The sequence below is a fragment of the Sebastes fasciatus genome, chromosome 22, assembly GCF_043250625.1.
Source record: "Sebastes fasciatus isolate fSebFas1 chromosome 22, fSebFas1.pri, whole genome shotgun sequence".
Taxonomy (NCBI): Eukaryota; Metazoa; Chordata; class Actinopteri; order Perciformes; family Sebastidae; genus Sebastes; species Sebastes fasciatus.
Genome location: NC_133816.1, coordinates 7,557,149 through 7,574,339, shown reverse-complemented (window position 1 = coordinate 7,574,339; position 17,191 = coordinate 7,557,149). Strand labels below are relative to the sequence as shown.

Below are 17,191 nucleotides of genomic sequence, written 5' to 3'. Positions count from 1 at the left end.
GAACAGGCTCATAGGCTGATGAGGCTAAGGAGCCCCGGTGGGCACCAACTATGCAGTTGCAACATTCGGGTCTGGTTGGGAACCTCTTTTGCATGTCATCATGCTTTCTACTATCACACTCTGAGAATGGTATAACATCTATCAATAATTGGACAGGTTACAGCGGTGGTGAATAGTAACTAAGTAAATTGAATTAGTTAAATCAAAGCAATTGAGGTAAAATTAGAGGTACATATACTTTAATTTCCATTTCATGCTACTTTACACTCCTGCTACACTACATTTCAAAGGGAATTATTGCACTTTTTACTCCACTACATTCATTTGACAGCTATAGTTACTAGTTACTCAGCAAAATGTTATGATTAGTTTATAAAATAAGAGGCATTTTTACATGTTAAACTACATCTTAACTACCTACAATATTAAATGCTGTTCAGACATTAATGCAACCTTTATAATGATCAACGAATAATGATATACGTATAATATCACTCAAGGGCCATTTTTGCTTTTAGTTTTGATCCTTTATGTACATTTAGTTGATAATATTAATGGTAATTAAGATTCGGAATGCACAACTTTTGCATGGACTATTTACAATAGACTATGGACTATTCTTACACTGTAGTACTCCTACTTTTACTTAAATTAAAGATCTGAATACTTTTGCCACCACAGTTTCAGTATTTTCAAAAATTGCCTCATCTCATATACAAGTATAGGGATCATTTATTAAGCAATCATTGCTGGGCAATTCAATACTAATACCATACAAATATCAATAAAATGAACATGGAACAAAGCATTGAGTTATGAAGGGATAACAACACACATCCATGTGCCACAATCAACTCAAAAAACTATTGCAATTCATTAGTTATAGATGACACTAGCCGTCTGGTTGGTTACTCTGTCCCTCAGTTAAACAAAAATACATTACACCCAATCATCTCTGATGCTACCTTGGGCTTACATATAACGACATATGCATTTCTTCTTTGTGGAGGTAATTGCTGAGGCAAAAATAGGCCTTAAAAATCCATACACAAGGCAGAGACAAGTGGCTGAACTTATCGGTGATCTACAAGCATTCACAACTCATCGTCCACAATTTATTGTTTCCCTAGAGCTCTTCTACGTAGTTAGAGCTGATTAGCAAGCTACATTAAGGATTAAGGATATATAGTATACTCATACTGACGTGAATAAATACACTTTAATTTGTCTTCACCACAGGTTTGCAGCTGGACGAGACCATTACACGGATACTATCAGAGCCTCTTCAGAGCTGCCCACAGGCAGCTAGACTGGTTGCAACTCATCAATCCATTCACTCCTAGTATATAAACAAGTCAATTTCCTTCTCCACAGAGCAAGTTGAGCTGTCACGATGCTCCCGAAACGATGATCTACATCCCTGCACTATGGGAGACCCCGCACACATGCAGGTGCTCCTCCCTTTCCTTTTAACAAGCTTCATTCGGTCTGTGGATAATATCTGTGAATATTTTAGCACATTCGAGTAAGCAGGCTGAAAGTGCCTTGACTGACAACAAAGAGGACCAAGGGAGAGAAGAGGGAACGTGTTTGAGTTGAAATGCAAAGTTGCCCACCACTGTGGTTCCTGTCATCAGTATTCTGGGTCACTCTGAGATACTCATTTATTTATTTTATTCTGTCTCTCACTTCCCATTCACAAGGTCTGGGGCTTTTCATATCACTCTGTGTGATGGAATGTACCCATTGTTCCCCCCTGGAGATTAAACTCCATGAAATGTCAATTTGAAATAAACTGTGAAAAAAGCCATTCAAAATCCAACCCAAGCGTTTGGGAGGGGAGGCAGAGTGGTGGTGGTGAGAGAGACAGAGGGGAGGGGACAGGGAGAAACTGGGGAGGGAGGACAGGATGAGGAAAGACAAGAGGAGTGTTCCAAGATGTCTTCTGATGCGTCTCCAATAAGGGAAGAAGTAGAGAGCGTTAAAGTGCCAAAACTTACAATGTATTTTTTTTTTTTACTTATTATTTTAGAACCTGTGTTGTCGGCTGCGGATGTTTTTCCTGTGTCTTTTAATTGCACTGATCAGGAGTGGCGCTCCTAATTTTGTTGCATTCTGTACAATGATAATAATTTCCATCTATAAAAGTGTCTAAAAATGTTGGACCGAGCCGCCAAGCAAATCATTTTTATTCCTCGAGCAAAACAGCCATCTTTGAAAAAAAAAAAAAATGTTTCATTCCTGCCCATTTTCTGCTACGGGAGATTGGACGAACCAGCAACCAATACATCGTAAAAGTGCCACAGGAAGCTTGGGTGAGGAAGGTTAATGAACCCACCTTTTCCATCATCCCAGTGGGCGTTTTTATGAGAGAAAAATTAATTACTTGTGACAAATACATCGGCGCTTGGACTGCCATTTCTGCCAGGCGGCCTGTGAACAAAAACATTTTTCCAATGCGGGTTATTATATTAGCCATGGACTTGCCTAATCAGTGCCCTATGCAGAAACGCGTGTCAACACACACAAAAGACACATACCCAAAGCTACATCCCTAGACTCGCTGACAAAACATGACAGCCCATAAAAAATGCAAAGTTCACAAGCTCTGACACCGGTGGCACGCTGTTTCCGGAATAAAACACTGTACACTCACTGCCATTATGCCTGTACTCTCTGGAGGAACAGCCATGTGAAATGACAGACATTTGTCCTTTTGAGCTCACGGCTCAACCGTCTTCCGTCTCTGGCATCCTTACATAGAGGGAACTGCAGGGCTTCATTTTTTTTTTACGCAGTGCAGCAAGATGCTCGAAAACGGTAATGGAATAATTTGCTCCCGTCTCCCCCACAAGCATTGCCATGATTAAAATGACATGTTTTAGTATCCCCCGTTAGCAGCATATTGACCCCATTAATCACGCTGCTAAACGCCGTTTCCTTTTCCGGATTGGTCAGTTTGATGAACTGTTCGTTGGTTTCATGTGTTGAAGTGCCAGTGTCTGAACCAGAATTATTAAGCTAATAAAGAATATGGAGTTTTAATAATTAAGATCATGCTGGCTTATGATTGCATTCATTGTTCCTCGCACCACGGAGACATGATATTGCATATAAATGAAGCATTAGCTGTATGACTAAACACATATAAAACAAAACGTTTAAAGATCACCTGACACCCAAGGAAACAGCTATAAACTATGTGGAGTGCTGCCTACAAAATAAGGTGTCTTTATTGTCTTTGATGATCAGCCCACTGACTGTCAATACACTTGTGTTTTAGTATATGCACATAGCCCAGCTCCCCCTAAATCCTTTGAGCTGGCCAAAGAGAAGTGTCCCTGAAGGAGTGCATTAATCCTCACATGTGATTCATACCTTTGTATAATCCTAGGAGACAAAAACAGGAAGAGGAGAGATATGAGCCAAGAAAGAGAGGTACGAAAAGGTGAAGAATTTAATGTAGATGTCAAATCAAAATAAAGCAGAGGAGGTAATTCAGCAAGGCTTTAGACACTACTGTCATTGAAAGCGCTGAAGTATAGCCACAGCAAGACAATTAAATAGCCATCAATTTCCTCTAATGGTCGCATTTGGTGGAGGAATGACAAATTAGAATCCAATGAAGTTGTACTTATTATAGCTGTATGCTTGCCTTTTAATGTCTGCGCGCTGCCACCCTGAACTCACAGACAAATTACCCAGAACACCACAGCGATGAATTATTTATAATGTGATACTGGATGACGCACAACTTTAGTTGAAACTTCCCCAAGAAAAAAAAGGTAAAACTTTGAAAATGAAAAGTGACTCAAAGCCTCAATTCTTCTGTTTTGTTTGGTTAAGTAAAAACAAAACGCCCATTCTGACATTAATACCCAACATATACAGAAATGAACACATAAATCATGTGTCAATTGTTTTACCATTGCTTAGTTAGAGCTGTAGACCTGCTGACTACACAACTATCAGTGGAGGAGAACTTTCACCAGTGAAAACATTCAAATTTTCCAAAGACGGCAACTGAGCGCAGATTTCTCCGTGTTATTTCATTTTCAGCATCACTGCAGCTTCCACGCTTGACCATAAAGCACAAAGATATTGTTGTTGGAATCATCATGCCATATGGTGCGGCATCATCACAATATACTGTAAAGGCATTTTGCATTAGTGTTCATGGGTGTATAGAAAGGAACTAGCATATCTGATCTCCTCCAAATATCAAGGTGCCGACACTATAAGAAGACAGTTGCATTTGTCTTCCCAAACTCTAGAAGAGATGTCAAAATTAGCCAACTAAATTAGCCCATAATTTCATTGCCAGTGCATAAAACAAAGAATCAAAAAATGCATTTGAATGTACAATTTAATCAATCCACTTACTGTCTAGGTGGCCTGTTGGGAGCCGCACTTAATTGACACTATTTGTGCAGGAATACTCCATAAGCAGTGGCATAGATTGCCTTTAAAGCTCTCTTAGTGGGACATGCATAATTATGGAAACACAGACACAGATGCTCTGGGTGATATGATGGCATCAGAAGGCTCACTTAATTTAATGCAGGCACATCATTTGTCCTATGGGAGCTTTATCCTAATACAGGAGCTTATTGCAGATTTAGTTAAATACTAATTTCAGTCATCACTCACATAAAGGACGCTGCCAGAATTGCTACTGCATAAAATGGATGGGACATTTACGAAGGTTCTGAGCTGTATATTCAATTTGTTCCAAAAATGATGGCCTGACAGGAAGATAAAGACTGACATGTTTTTATTTAGTTTTTTTATATATATATAAAATTCCCTTTCCTATATTCATTTTTGATTAAATATGTTTAGGAACTTTGTCAGTAAAGAAGAATCTGAACACTCAGAGGTTTAGCTGGTTACTTCTGATGACTCACAGCCCGCTCGTCAGTCTGCAGAGTAGAGCTGGGTTACGATCCACGGGCGCTGTCTGCTGCTTTCACAGGGCGGCTGTAGCTCAGTTGGTAGAGCGGGTCGTCCTTTAACCGGCGTTGCGATCCCCGATTCCTACAGTCTGCGTGTCGTCCTTGGGCGAGACACTGAACCCCAAGTTGCTCCCCAGGCGCTATACAGCAGCCCGCTGCTCCTAAGGTTGGGTTAAATGCAGAGGTCAAATTTCATGTATGTACCTGTATGTATGTTACGAATATAATAAAGTTTAAGTTTTAACATGCAATTAGTATATACTGTAGTTTAACCCCTCTGAAAAAAAAAGTCTAAAAATCAGTCAATGGCAACTATATTTTTATAAAGTATATTTATTTCGCCCTAAAACTGTGTATATTTTATAGTGGGTACTTTTAAAATGAGGTACCAGACATACAGCTGTATTTTCCTCTAAGGTATGATAATACCTGGAAAGGCTGAAGTCGACTTTCTATCCAGTAGGCCATTTGTTGCCTTAAATTGCTCCCAAGACAAGCCATTTGGTTCACTCATGTATGATCTACTTGAAATGGTGTATTGTCAAAGGCTCAGGAGACTTGTCTTGGTTAGCCTCTCCAGGGGAAGAGAATACCACAACTGTCTGTGATATCAGATATAAATGAATAGCTGCAGTTCGGAATTGAAATAGGTCTTGGTAAGCTTTGGGGTCATTACTTTAAGTTAGATGGAAAGAAAGGGGATTTTGACTGAAACTCATATCTCAATGTAAGGTCATGGCAGTAACATTGTAAGATCATGGATCATGTGTTGAAGGAGCACCATCTGTAACGTTGACTGATTTACACAACTGTATTATATGTTTTGATGACAGAGTCGAACAGCAGGTTGCCTGAGAAAAAGAAGGTCATGCTTCCAACTGGACAAAATTTAATACAAACAGGATGTCCGGCAGTGAAAAATAAAACAAACAATAGACTAGAATTGGAGTCTGACACATTTTGTATCTTTGTTATTCGTTTGTGATTGATACCATACCTAGGGACGACAGTATTACATCTTCTCTAAATCAAGGAAACAAACTAAGAAATCTGTCAACACAGGACAGACAAGGATGGATCCCATCTTGCCAAATACGAAAATATTGAGGATGCATAAAAAGGAGGGATGAAAAGGAAAAGGAAGCCCCAAGATACACTATGAGAAAGACATCATATCCAAACTGTCTGGTAAGCAGCCAGCATTATTATCAATGTACTTCAGCAAAGATGGGGAGACTTGTGTGGCAACGTGCTGTTTATTTGAATCAGCCGTTCCGAAACTTGACAAGTGGCTTGGCTTTTGATTTCAATGCGTGAAAATACAAACATGGCGTGAAGAGTGTCACTGGCAGTTTACATGCTCGGTTTTGAACATACTTTATTGGCACTGTCAAACGGGATTGGTGTGACCTGACAAGCTTACAAACCACGAAAACAGGAAAGCTGTGAGTGTGAATCAGGGAGCTGACGGAAAAGGGTATGCTTGTTCAATGCAATGGCCTGAATAAATACGGATAGGCTGAGGAAAGAATGTAGTGCAGTGGGTAGCAAAATTACCCCTTAAGCAGCAAAAACCTGAGTTTCTACAAGCTCCAATTCTGTATCTGGGCCTATACCGGAGGATCATTGCATTATATTGAAATTTTTTTGCAATTATTTCTATCACTTTAAATAGCAACTTAAAGGTGCTCTATTCGATATCCAGAGCAACTATTTGCTATGTAAAGATATAGTGATTGTCTACCAGAGCAGAGAATGAAGTCGCTCTCCCTCTGTGTGCTAGCTTCAAGCCGACACACAGTTCTGTATTTACCACCTTTAATGTTATGTTACTTATGTTTTAGCTTGAGCACGGCCCCTTCACATATTGCAAAATCTATTCAAACGTAAACAGGACAATAACTACAGTTTTAATTGTTATTAACTTACCCACAATAATAAGATACTTTTAAAAAATTCCATTACTGTTGTAATATGTCTGTGATGTAATTCGCCAACTAAAGAGTTACACAATGTGCCAACACAGCCGGCATAGCGAAATCTGCATGTTAGCAGAGGAGCAGGAGCAGCAGCATCTTCAGTGCTTTAAATGCGTCTACAAAGGATAAGTTAGGGCACAGTAATGAGTGTGGGTCAGCCGCGTTTTGGCAGCACTGAGAGCCGAGCACAGAATCACTGTCGTTATGCACGGAATACAGAAGGAAATAGAGTTGAGAGGCGTAAAAATACGTTTCTGGTCACAGTTGCATGCATATAGCAAAAGTGAACCGAAAGCAGAAACCTGGGACAAGCCCTTAGCCTTTAAGCAAAACAATCATTATTGTTTTTACCTAGAATCTTAATGTATTCATTATGGATTGATACTTGACTATCTCAATACTTTATTTAATAGTTGCAAGCTTAGGATAAAAAAGAATATTAAGGAAAGCTGAAAGCTGAAGGGTCTTTCTCTACAGCAGTAGAATGCAGAACATGAAGGAATACAGTACAACATTTCAGTAGACTAAATAAACATCAACCATAATTGCAAAAATCATGCTGACATCACTTCTAAATGAACAGTAAATGCATCCGTCATGCCACCATTAAATTTCCTCTTGCTCCCTCATATGTATACTTTTCCATTGTCTCTGCACTGCAGATCATGTATTATTCAAATCAGCATTGAAGTCAGTGTACTCTGACATATCTTATCTTCTACAGTATAAACAGTATACAACTGCAGCTCCCAACAATGAATCACCTTGCTAATGGCTTGCCAGTTACACAAAAATGTATTAGCCTCTCTTCCAAATACAGTATTTCATTAAGAATAGCTGCCATTAAGTCTGACATTTGCACAAGCAGACCCTCAGTATAAGAATCAACTATATTACAAACTGGCTTTTTCTCCCTCTCCATCTGTGTGACAGTTCAATTTCCTGTGCAAAGCTTTAATTTGGAGCATCCTCTCTATACAGTATCTGGAATTTCGATCTTACAAGGTCATCCAGGCATATAGAAGAAAGGGCCATTGTGCAGATATTCATCTGCAATGTGATTTCTTATTTTACCCCTGTGCCACTGCAAACGCAAAGGAGAACAAAGCTTATTTGCAGGGGGTCACTTTTATCTGTATTCTCTTAAAACAGCCAATGGGCATTTAGTTTTGACAGCTGCTGGTCAGAGCTGACAGAATGATTACATAAAACACTTACACAAAAAATATCAAACAACTACGGGCCAGAAACCTCATTCTAAAAAGCTGGCAGTCCCATTGGACCACTTCTTATCCACTACAGTGACTGCAGAGGTAGGCACTGACAACTAAAGAACAACCTGTTTTGCAGTGCTTATCAAACTGAATACTTCAACATTATTGAGATGCAAGAACGTGAAGGTCAATTATTGCAAAAAAGCAACATATATATATATCACAATAGAATCTGTAGCGTTAAATCAACCAAAGCTGGAAAACACATCGCTGTGCACCACACACACACACAGAAACAGAACTAGTGTTTTATTGATTGAGGAACGCGCTTAAAGTAATTGCCTAAGGTCAATCTAGCCAGATAAACTGTTTTCTTGCTTCATTAAATGAAACCACAACTTCTCCCTCAGTCATTAAATGTGAGTTATTGACTCCCAGTCCCATGACATTTTGATACAAAAGAAAAGTCCCACAGATTTTAGATAAACTGATTGTGTTTGCTGCCCTTTGTCTTGTAAAAAAAATGTCTTTATCGGACTTACTCCCATTTGGTTTTGCCACTGGGCGTCTATAAATGCGTTTATTTTCAAAGAGGATGGATGGATATGACTCCAGTTTGATTGTATATCCTTTAGACGAGTAATGAGTAGCAGCTGCACAGGTATTTATTTTTTGTGTCCCAAAATCCCCCAAAAATATATGATATATGTATACATACTATATACAGTAAATAGTGTATGTATATTTACATACATACAGTATATATATATATACATACTATATACAGTATATAGTGTATATATATACACACACACACACATACATACATATATATATACACACATGTATACATATATACATATATAGTATGTATTATATATATATATACACTATATATATATATACATATATTCATATATATATATCTATATATATAGATATATATATATAGTATATATACTATATCTATATATATATATAGATATAGTATATAGTATATATACACATATCTATATATATATATCGATAGATAGATAGATAGATAGATAGATAGATAGATAAAGTATCAACGGCATTACTGGCAACAAGTGATTTCCATTCATTGAATGAAAATCAATTTGGAGACCTGACACGCTTGAGTTTGTTCGATCACAGTGAACATCATGTCTGCCTTTGATTTCATCAAAGTTTCAGTACTGTTACAGAGTATTGCAGTTCTGTGCTCTGCTGTTCATTTGAGGAAAAAAGCACTACTGCATTACTGATAAACCATTATATTATTTTAAGAACAATAAAGACAGGCATGGTGTTCATCGCTGTAATGAATTACCAAACTCAAGCACGTTTCAAGTCTCAAGTTGATTTTGACAGGTTACAGAAATGAATGGAAATCAATGGCTGCCCTGAAGGCAAGAGAAACACATAAAATAATTTAAACCACTAACATATGCCGTGGGAAATGGTCAGAAATAATATAAAGGATGTCATTTGTAGTAAAACTGGTGAATACATACCAGGATGGTCAATCATGCGGACTGGGTGGTGCAGGCCTGTGAAAACAATGATAAGAGAGGCAAGGGTTAAGAATAAACTAATACATTTGCACATTGTCTACATAATTAAAACATTCAGCATTACATACAGTATATGCTACACACTACAGTATATATATATATGACAACTTGATCTCAATCAAAGTTGTATTCCTATATTCTCCAAGGGCTGAAACATTTTTCTTCAATGATACACCACAGCAGTCTCCCACTCCCTTTAAAGTGCATGAAATTATAATAACGCAATATCAGTGAATAGCACCACTAGCATCAGCAGCTCATCTGTGTGCTCTCTGGACTTGGATTCACTGCATTATAAATCTGTTTTCTTCACATGTGCACAGACTAGTTTTGTTACTAAACAGATACCAGTTGTAACTTCAAAGCCTCTCTTCGACGCATCAGCTCCAGACACTGTGACGTGATTACAAATAAGGCTGAAGAAGTGTGTCCCTTTGTATCACAATATGGGGCCTTGTGCCAACTACTGCCTGAGAGAATGTTTAATGAAATTAGAGGATATGTTCTTTTGTTGACCGTCCTATAGTTTATAGTTAAATACTAAGTCATACTAAATCTTTGGAATAAAACTAAATTGTGTTTTAATTACATCCTTGTGATTATTCAGAAAGTTTGTTTAAAACTTGCATTCGCTGTGGTGATACGTAGGAGGCTAATATAACCACAATATGCAACTCGAACAGTCTAGGTTAAACTTCAAACCACTAATTGGTCTCAAAAAAATAACAAGCCAGGAATAAAAGTTTTGCTAAAATAGGAGGCAAACATTTTATCTCTGCAAATAATTGAATGAAGCCATTAAATAAATGTACATTAGTGCTAATTCAGTTAAGTTGTTTCGTCACAGAGCCACCAAAAGTTACAGCAACTAAAAGCATCCAAACATTATAACTTACTGTATAATAATTAGAGTAGGTATGTAATTAGAAATATTAGGCATGTAATTATACTAAACTTTAAGAAGATGTTACTAGTGCTACTGTGAACAGTATATTATATTCTCATGATATTCCCCTTTGTGTCCATTATATCTCTTAATCCTCTGTGCAACTTGTATCCACAGTTGTTGACATTCTGCAAATGCTCACTCAGCATGCAAACCGATGTTAGCTGGCCAACATACAGTATATTGGGCACACACTTTGCAATGCTGAACACATCGAGAACCTTAAGCATGCATACGGATCTCTGTTATCAAAACTCACAACCCAGCTTATGCTAGTTTCCTGTAACGTAAACATTGGATTCAGCTGCTACACTGGCAAAGTAGGTCTAAATCTTTCCGGCTAAAAGTACCGTGGCAGTGGCGAGGCTAAAAGCATACAACAGCAGCTCTGAAAATACACAGGAAGCAGGAAATAATGGAAAATGTGACACAAAGGCTTAAGATTACTAAAAAAGCCTCTCTCTGCACTGGAATAGTTGTACCTAAAAGAGATCCAGAGATCAGCTCGGCTCTGTTGGCTTACGTTAGAAGCTGCATGGCTTGTCAGCACCTCAGTCAAATACAGCTATATATTCATTACTGACCCTTACATCAGTATAAAAATAACTAGAAAATGCCAGTGGAAGTCAGAAAATAATATTCATTTTTGCAATTTAAATAGGCTCTTACACACATTCACCATGTATTTTTCTAAGATAAACAACATACTATAAATGGTGTCCATTTTCTGACTTTACATAATTCATCTTCATATTTGTACACTAACAGAAATTCACACTAAACAAACCTGCCTGGAATTTACAATATTTGACTCACCGTGTTGTTTCAGGGAGTCATTGATTGAAATTAAGCCAATTAGGAATGTACAAGGAGAGCCAGGCAATTAGTGATTTGAATGCTTTGTTCAAAGCCTGAAATCAAACAACTTAATCATTGCACAAATCCTCAGACTCTCAGAAACAGTCCTCTAGTGTGTAGCATGCCATTGCAGTGTTAGACCAAAATGCCTACTCCTGTGATAGCAGTGAAAACTGAGCCCATTTCCACTTTGTAATAAAAATGTAATTTATGTTTAATACAATTATGCCCTGAATATGAGAATGTAATTCCACAAAAATAATATTCTGCCATGGTTACAAATGTCAACTAGTTTGACGGCAGGTTATTCGAGGTTTCTGTTTCAGTTGATTTTAACGCAACTTGCGCCTCTAGTTTCCAGAGAGCATCTCTGCCTCTCCGACAAATCCAGACTGAACCCAGCTGCTCAGCGACCCAATTAGAAAACATGGCACTTTACAACTTCATCATTTACATCTAACTGTGTGTGTACCGCTACGTGCTAGCTTCCATGATATAACCCGTGTTGGTATTAGCATCCAGCCATATCCGGCCCCTGTGATGAAAGCAGATGTGTACACATTAGTGAGCGCATCCCTTTAGGAGCTCTCATTAAATTGCTGGATCACAGCAGTGTCCAATCAACAGTATCCACAGAGAATCCAGAGGAATATATATTTTTATTATCTTAGCGGGGGCTGCATATAGAGCTTAGTTTGGGGTTTCACGCTCTAAATGTTTCCATGCCTGTTGAAACACAGGCCTATCACAATAGAAAAGCCTTATCTTGGGTCTCAATAGCATATTTTGAAGGAACACTGATTATAATCAAGCAAGGTTAAGAGATTAATGGATCAGTGAGCTCATTAGAACCACACACAGTGATCTTGTGATCAAGACACTGTACACTTTCTTCTTAGTAATCAAAAAGGAAAATAGCTGCAGTTTGGACATGTGAAGAAAAACAGACATAGCCTGTATGTTTGAAGGTTTTACGATGCGGGTGGTGGTGCATCTGGGACCAGCGCACCTACCATGCCGTGACACTATCGTCAGAGTCAATCTACAATATGCTGATTCTATCATAATAAAGAAAATTGGCTCGATCCCCGAGGAGAGGGGCCCTAATAGAAAATAATTCTGCCCTTGAAACACTCTGGGCCTGGCTTTGATTAGATGATGCTATCTTTGTTTAGACTTGAGCATCTGGGGCAAGACCGTGTGTTCATATATTTAATTAAAATACCATTGCCTGCACTGACAAAGGGTACTTATCTCATCAAAGTGTTCACCCTGGATTTTTTCTCTTAATTCAAAAGATTATCTTTGTTGATTGGCCATAGAGGTGGGATGGATGGGGGCGATGGTATGGAATCTATTTGCTTGTCAGAATACTGGCTCGTCCGCTGTCCACCTTGACTGCAAGCCAGACATCGTCACTGCACGCCATCTGGCTCCGAGACAGAACTATTTTACCTTTATCGCCGCATCTTTATCATTCATCTAGAGGTGTGTGAGAGCATAATTACAGTGTCATTAGGGTTGTCACAACCTCGCAACAACAACATTTGTATCGTTGACCCTCCAAAAATGACCTTTGCATGCTTCTATAACAAGCCTCAGTTACTACTGATACAAATACAAACTGTGGGCCAAAAATAAAGTACTCTCATATTAATTTCTAAGTGGGGCTGCAACTATTGATTCTTTTATTTTGAGATTTGCCTATTGTTATTTTCTAAATTTATTGACTGATCAATTAGTCTATAAAATGTCAGAGAATAGTAGATAATGCCTGTTATAATTTCCCACAGCCCAAGGAGATGTATTCAAAAGTCATGCTTTATTCAACCAACAGTCCAAAGTCAAAGAAAAGCATCAAATCCTCACATGTGAGAGGCTGGATGCAGGCATTTTTGCTTTAAGAATTACTAAAACAAATTATCGATTATCAAAATAGTTGACATTAGTCTTGTCACGATACTGGAATTTCTAATTACGATACAACACCTTAAAAAAAATATTGATGGTCGATACCACGGAGAAAATTTGACTCAACATTGAGGGGATACAATTTGTTATTGTGATTGTTATTAAAATATAAATAGCAGTGTGTGTGTGTGTGTGTGTGTGTGTGTGTGTGTGTGTGTCGGAAATGAAGAAAGAACAGAAAGCACAGCTGGTACCTGTGTATCCATACTGCAAAAAATTAACTGTTAACATAAACTGTTTCAAATATTTAGTATCAATATTTTAATATTTTTGACAACACTAGTTGCCACTTCTTTTTTTATCAACAGACAAATCGATTAATCAACTAATAATTAATTAATTAATTAATCATTGCAGCTCTATCTTAAAAGCACGATGGGTTTTTACATGAACTGGTTTAAGAAAAATGTGAGCTTCGTTCAAGATTGCACACTATGCAGGACATACCCAATATGTGTACTATCGTTCGACATACTTGTGTGTGAATAAACAGTAATGTGTATCTTTTCGGATGCACTGAGCAGTAATTTACATTGTCACTTCCTGAGAGCCTCCTTGCCAGTTGGAGACGCATAACCATGGTAACCCATGCTAACCTCATGTGACCAAACGATGATTTTTAAGAATTATAAAGTCTGAACTAATTAAAAAAATATATACTACGCCTAGCAAAATGAAATATACCATCACTTATTGATGTTGCAGAGCTGTCCGTCAACATCTGTTATCAACGTTACTACCGCAGTGCATTGTGGGATATTTATGCCGCCGTAGTGTCCAGTGTTACTTAAATTCCCATGCAATACAATTCATTCAATATTTACATATACTGAACCTATGTAGGTTCAAGGTTAAGATGCTGTAACATCTCAATTCATGTCCTGACTGACTGTAAACAAGACGTGACATAAGAGCTTTCAGGCCGCTGAGACCATACAGAGAATTAAGTAACAGGTGAACTACATCATGCTGCAGTAGTCTCTCTGCTTATGTATACAGTAGCACACTCCGTCCTGTGACCTGCAGTAACACACACACACAAATTCCCTGGACAGCCATTACCGCTTTCCCAGGTAGCATGCCCCTTTCTCCTCCTGTGGCCTGTGCACTGAAAATTATCCTCTAAATTAACTCACAGAGGATCCTTGTGAATGTCACGTAACCTGTTTGCCCGTGGCATGAGGGGCCTGTTTGCTTCTCCCAGGTGACTAAGTGTTGTGATACTGTCAGACATTAAAGGGGTACGAGAGCCTTTGCTGCTTGTCCCTTCTGTCATAAAACAAGGTTGTGATAAGACGTGATGAAGTGTAGCCTATTTATGAGGGAGCGAAAGTGACAAGGGAAACTGGGAGTGAGTTTAAGATACAGAGCGGTGCATGAGGGGCATGCAAAAAGAAATTGTACGGATGACATTCATGTGATTTACAATACACAACTACACGGGATAGACAAAATAACAACCACTTCATGAAACAAACTTTGAAGTGACTAAACCACCATTGAAAACTCTGCTAAAAGCTTATATTAGGTGGCACGATAACAGGCAGTCATTGTCGATTTATCAATTAGTCGATCGCCAAAAAACTAAGCAACAAAAAGTGTTTACAATCAATTAATCATTTTTCGTTGTTCAAAGCAAAAATGCCAAAAAAAAAAACACTTCATTGCAGCTTCTCAAATGTGAATATTTTCTGCTTTCTTTCAGTCTTCTATGACAGTGAACTGAATATATTTTGGTTTTGGACTGCTGGTTGAACAAAGCAAGACATTTAAGGATGTCAGCTTGGTTTCTTGGAAATTGTGTTAGACAAATTTCACTATTTTCTGACATGTTACAGACCAAAATTATCAATGAAAAAACATTATAATTGAAAACAATTGTGGTTTGAAGCCCCCACAATTTCAAAAGAGCATAATAGTGCTGCTAGGTGGATTCAAATTGTAAACCGCTGTGTCTGCTTTTCACAGCAGTTTGTTTTGATTTTGTCCCATTTGTTTTTGGATTGTGTCCTGTAATGGCAAAAAAAAATCATTTAACAGTTGTTTTGATAGAGGCACCTGCCAATGCTTTAATGTTTTTCAACCTAACCAAGGTGTGGTATTCATAATTGTAATGAACTTCAGAATTCTAACACAACCCCTGCACCACATATATCATCCATCCATCATCTGCAACTGCTTATCCCGTTAGGGGTCGTGGAGGGGCTGGAGCCGATAACAGCTGACATTGGGCGAAGTCGAGGTACATCCTGGACAGGTCACCAGCCTATAGCAGGGCTGACACCCAATGTTTTTAGCCCCCTTGTTGTACAGCTGACTTCCAGAAAAGTTCCTTTTTGTCCCCCCATTTGTCTTTAGATAGTTCTCTTTTAATGCAAATTTTAGTGCTTTTTAGTGTTTGTGAATTGTATTTTATCTCTATTTGTGTCTATGTCTGCAACTTTGTGTTCTTGCTGTTGACCGTCTTGGCCAGGTCTCCCTTGGAAAAGAGGTTCTTAATCTCAATGGGACTAACCTGGTTAAATAAAGGTTAAATAAGAAAAATAAAAAACACATAGAGACAGACAACCATTCACACTCACGGGCATTTTAGTGTCAATAATTAACCTAACTTGCATGTCTTTGGACTGTGGGAGGAAGCACAGGGAGAACATGCAAACTCCACACAGAAGAGCCCCAAGCTGGATTCGAACCTACGACCCTCTTGCTGTGGGGCTCCAGTGCTAACCACTGCGACTTGCACATTTAACAGTATTTTAATAATATAACTAATGTAAATAAACCATATTTGACATATTGTGTTGTGATATCTGAATAAACTGACATTAATTCAGTAAAGCAAAAATAACCAACAAAAACAAGAAATCTATTTATGAATTTAGTCAATTACAAGCAAATAAAAACACTGTAAACCTGACAAACTAGAGGCTACTATAGGTACTGCTTCTAATAAGACATCAGATGAATAACCAGTCTGGTAAATAGATAACGTTAGACTCGCCCTTTCTAGTACTGATGCTTAGCTAACAGACTCATTTGGGATATATGGCAGATAAAGCCGTTTCTCCTGCTCTTCATTGCAGGTGAGGATGTGTACTTACTTCTCATTTTGACCAAACTCAGCAGTCTCCTCAACCTTGAAGACGTTTTCCACTTCAGATATTTCCTCCGCAGCAAAAACACGTTAACTAACATCACTTTTGTTGGTGAAACGTGCAACTTTTGGAGCTGACTAACTAAAGTTTGACAGGTTAAAAGCAAAACGTCAAAACTCGTTAGCAACACACGTGGGAGTAGTTTGTCTAATTAGGCTAAAAACAACCCATAATGCAACACTTTCGATGCTATACAGGCTCGTAGTTTCTCGGAAACATTCGGATTCCCGAAATAATTGCAAAATAAAGAAGCAATAAAGACCAGATTGTATATCTTATTAATATTTCATTACATTTTCTTATTTATTTATTTTTTAATTTATAAGAATATTGATTTAATTACTTGCATTTTACCTTTTCATTTTTCCTCTCAAATTGTTTTTAGCACTATTATCCCTCTGACATTATATAGCCTAATATAGCCTGCTATAGCCTACATGTATAAACTATATTATACTGTACTTTGTGTTTGACTTTTCCATTAAGATGATAACCCTGTCATGTATTGATATGCTATACAGTCTCGTAGTCCTTTCGGA

At 38.0% G+C, this 17,191-nt stretch overlaps 1 long non-coding RNA gene across 1 annotated transcript; it reads right to left on the bottom strand.

Moving 5' to 3' along the window:
* Nucleotides 1–4,880: 4,880 nt before the first annotated feature.
* On the bottom strand, nt 4,881–16,787 carry LOC141761077 (uncharacterized). The gene is made up of 3 exons (XR_012592521.1): nt 16,599–16,787; nt 9,663–9,698; nt 4,881–5,116 (listed from the first exon to the last, which is right to left on the bottom strand). It is a non-coding gene; the product is annotated as an uncharacterized LOC141761077 (long non-coding RNA).
* Nucleotides 16,788–17,191: the final 404 nt, after the last annotated feature.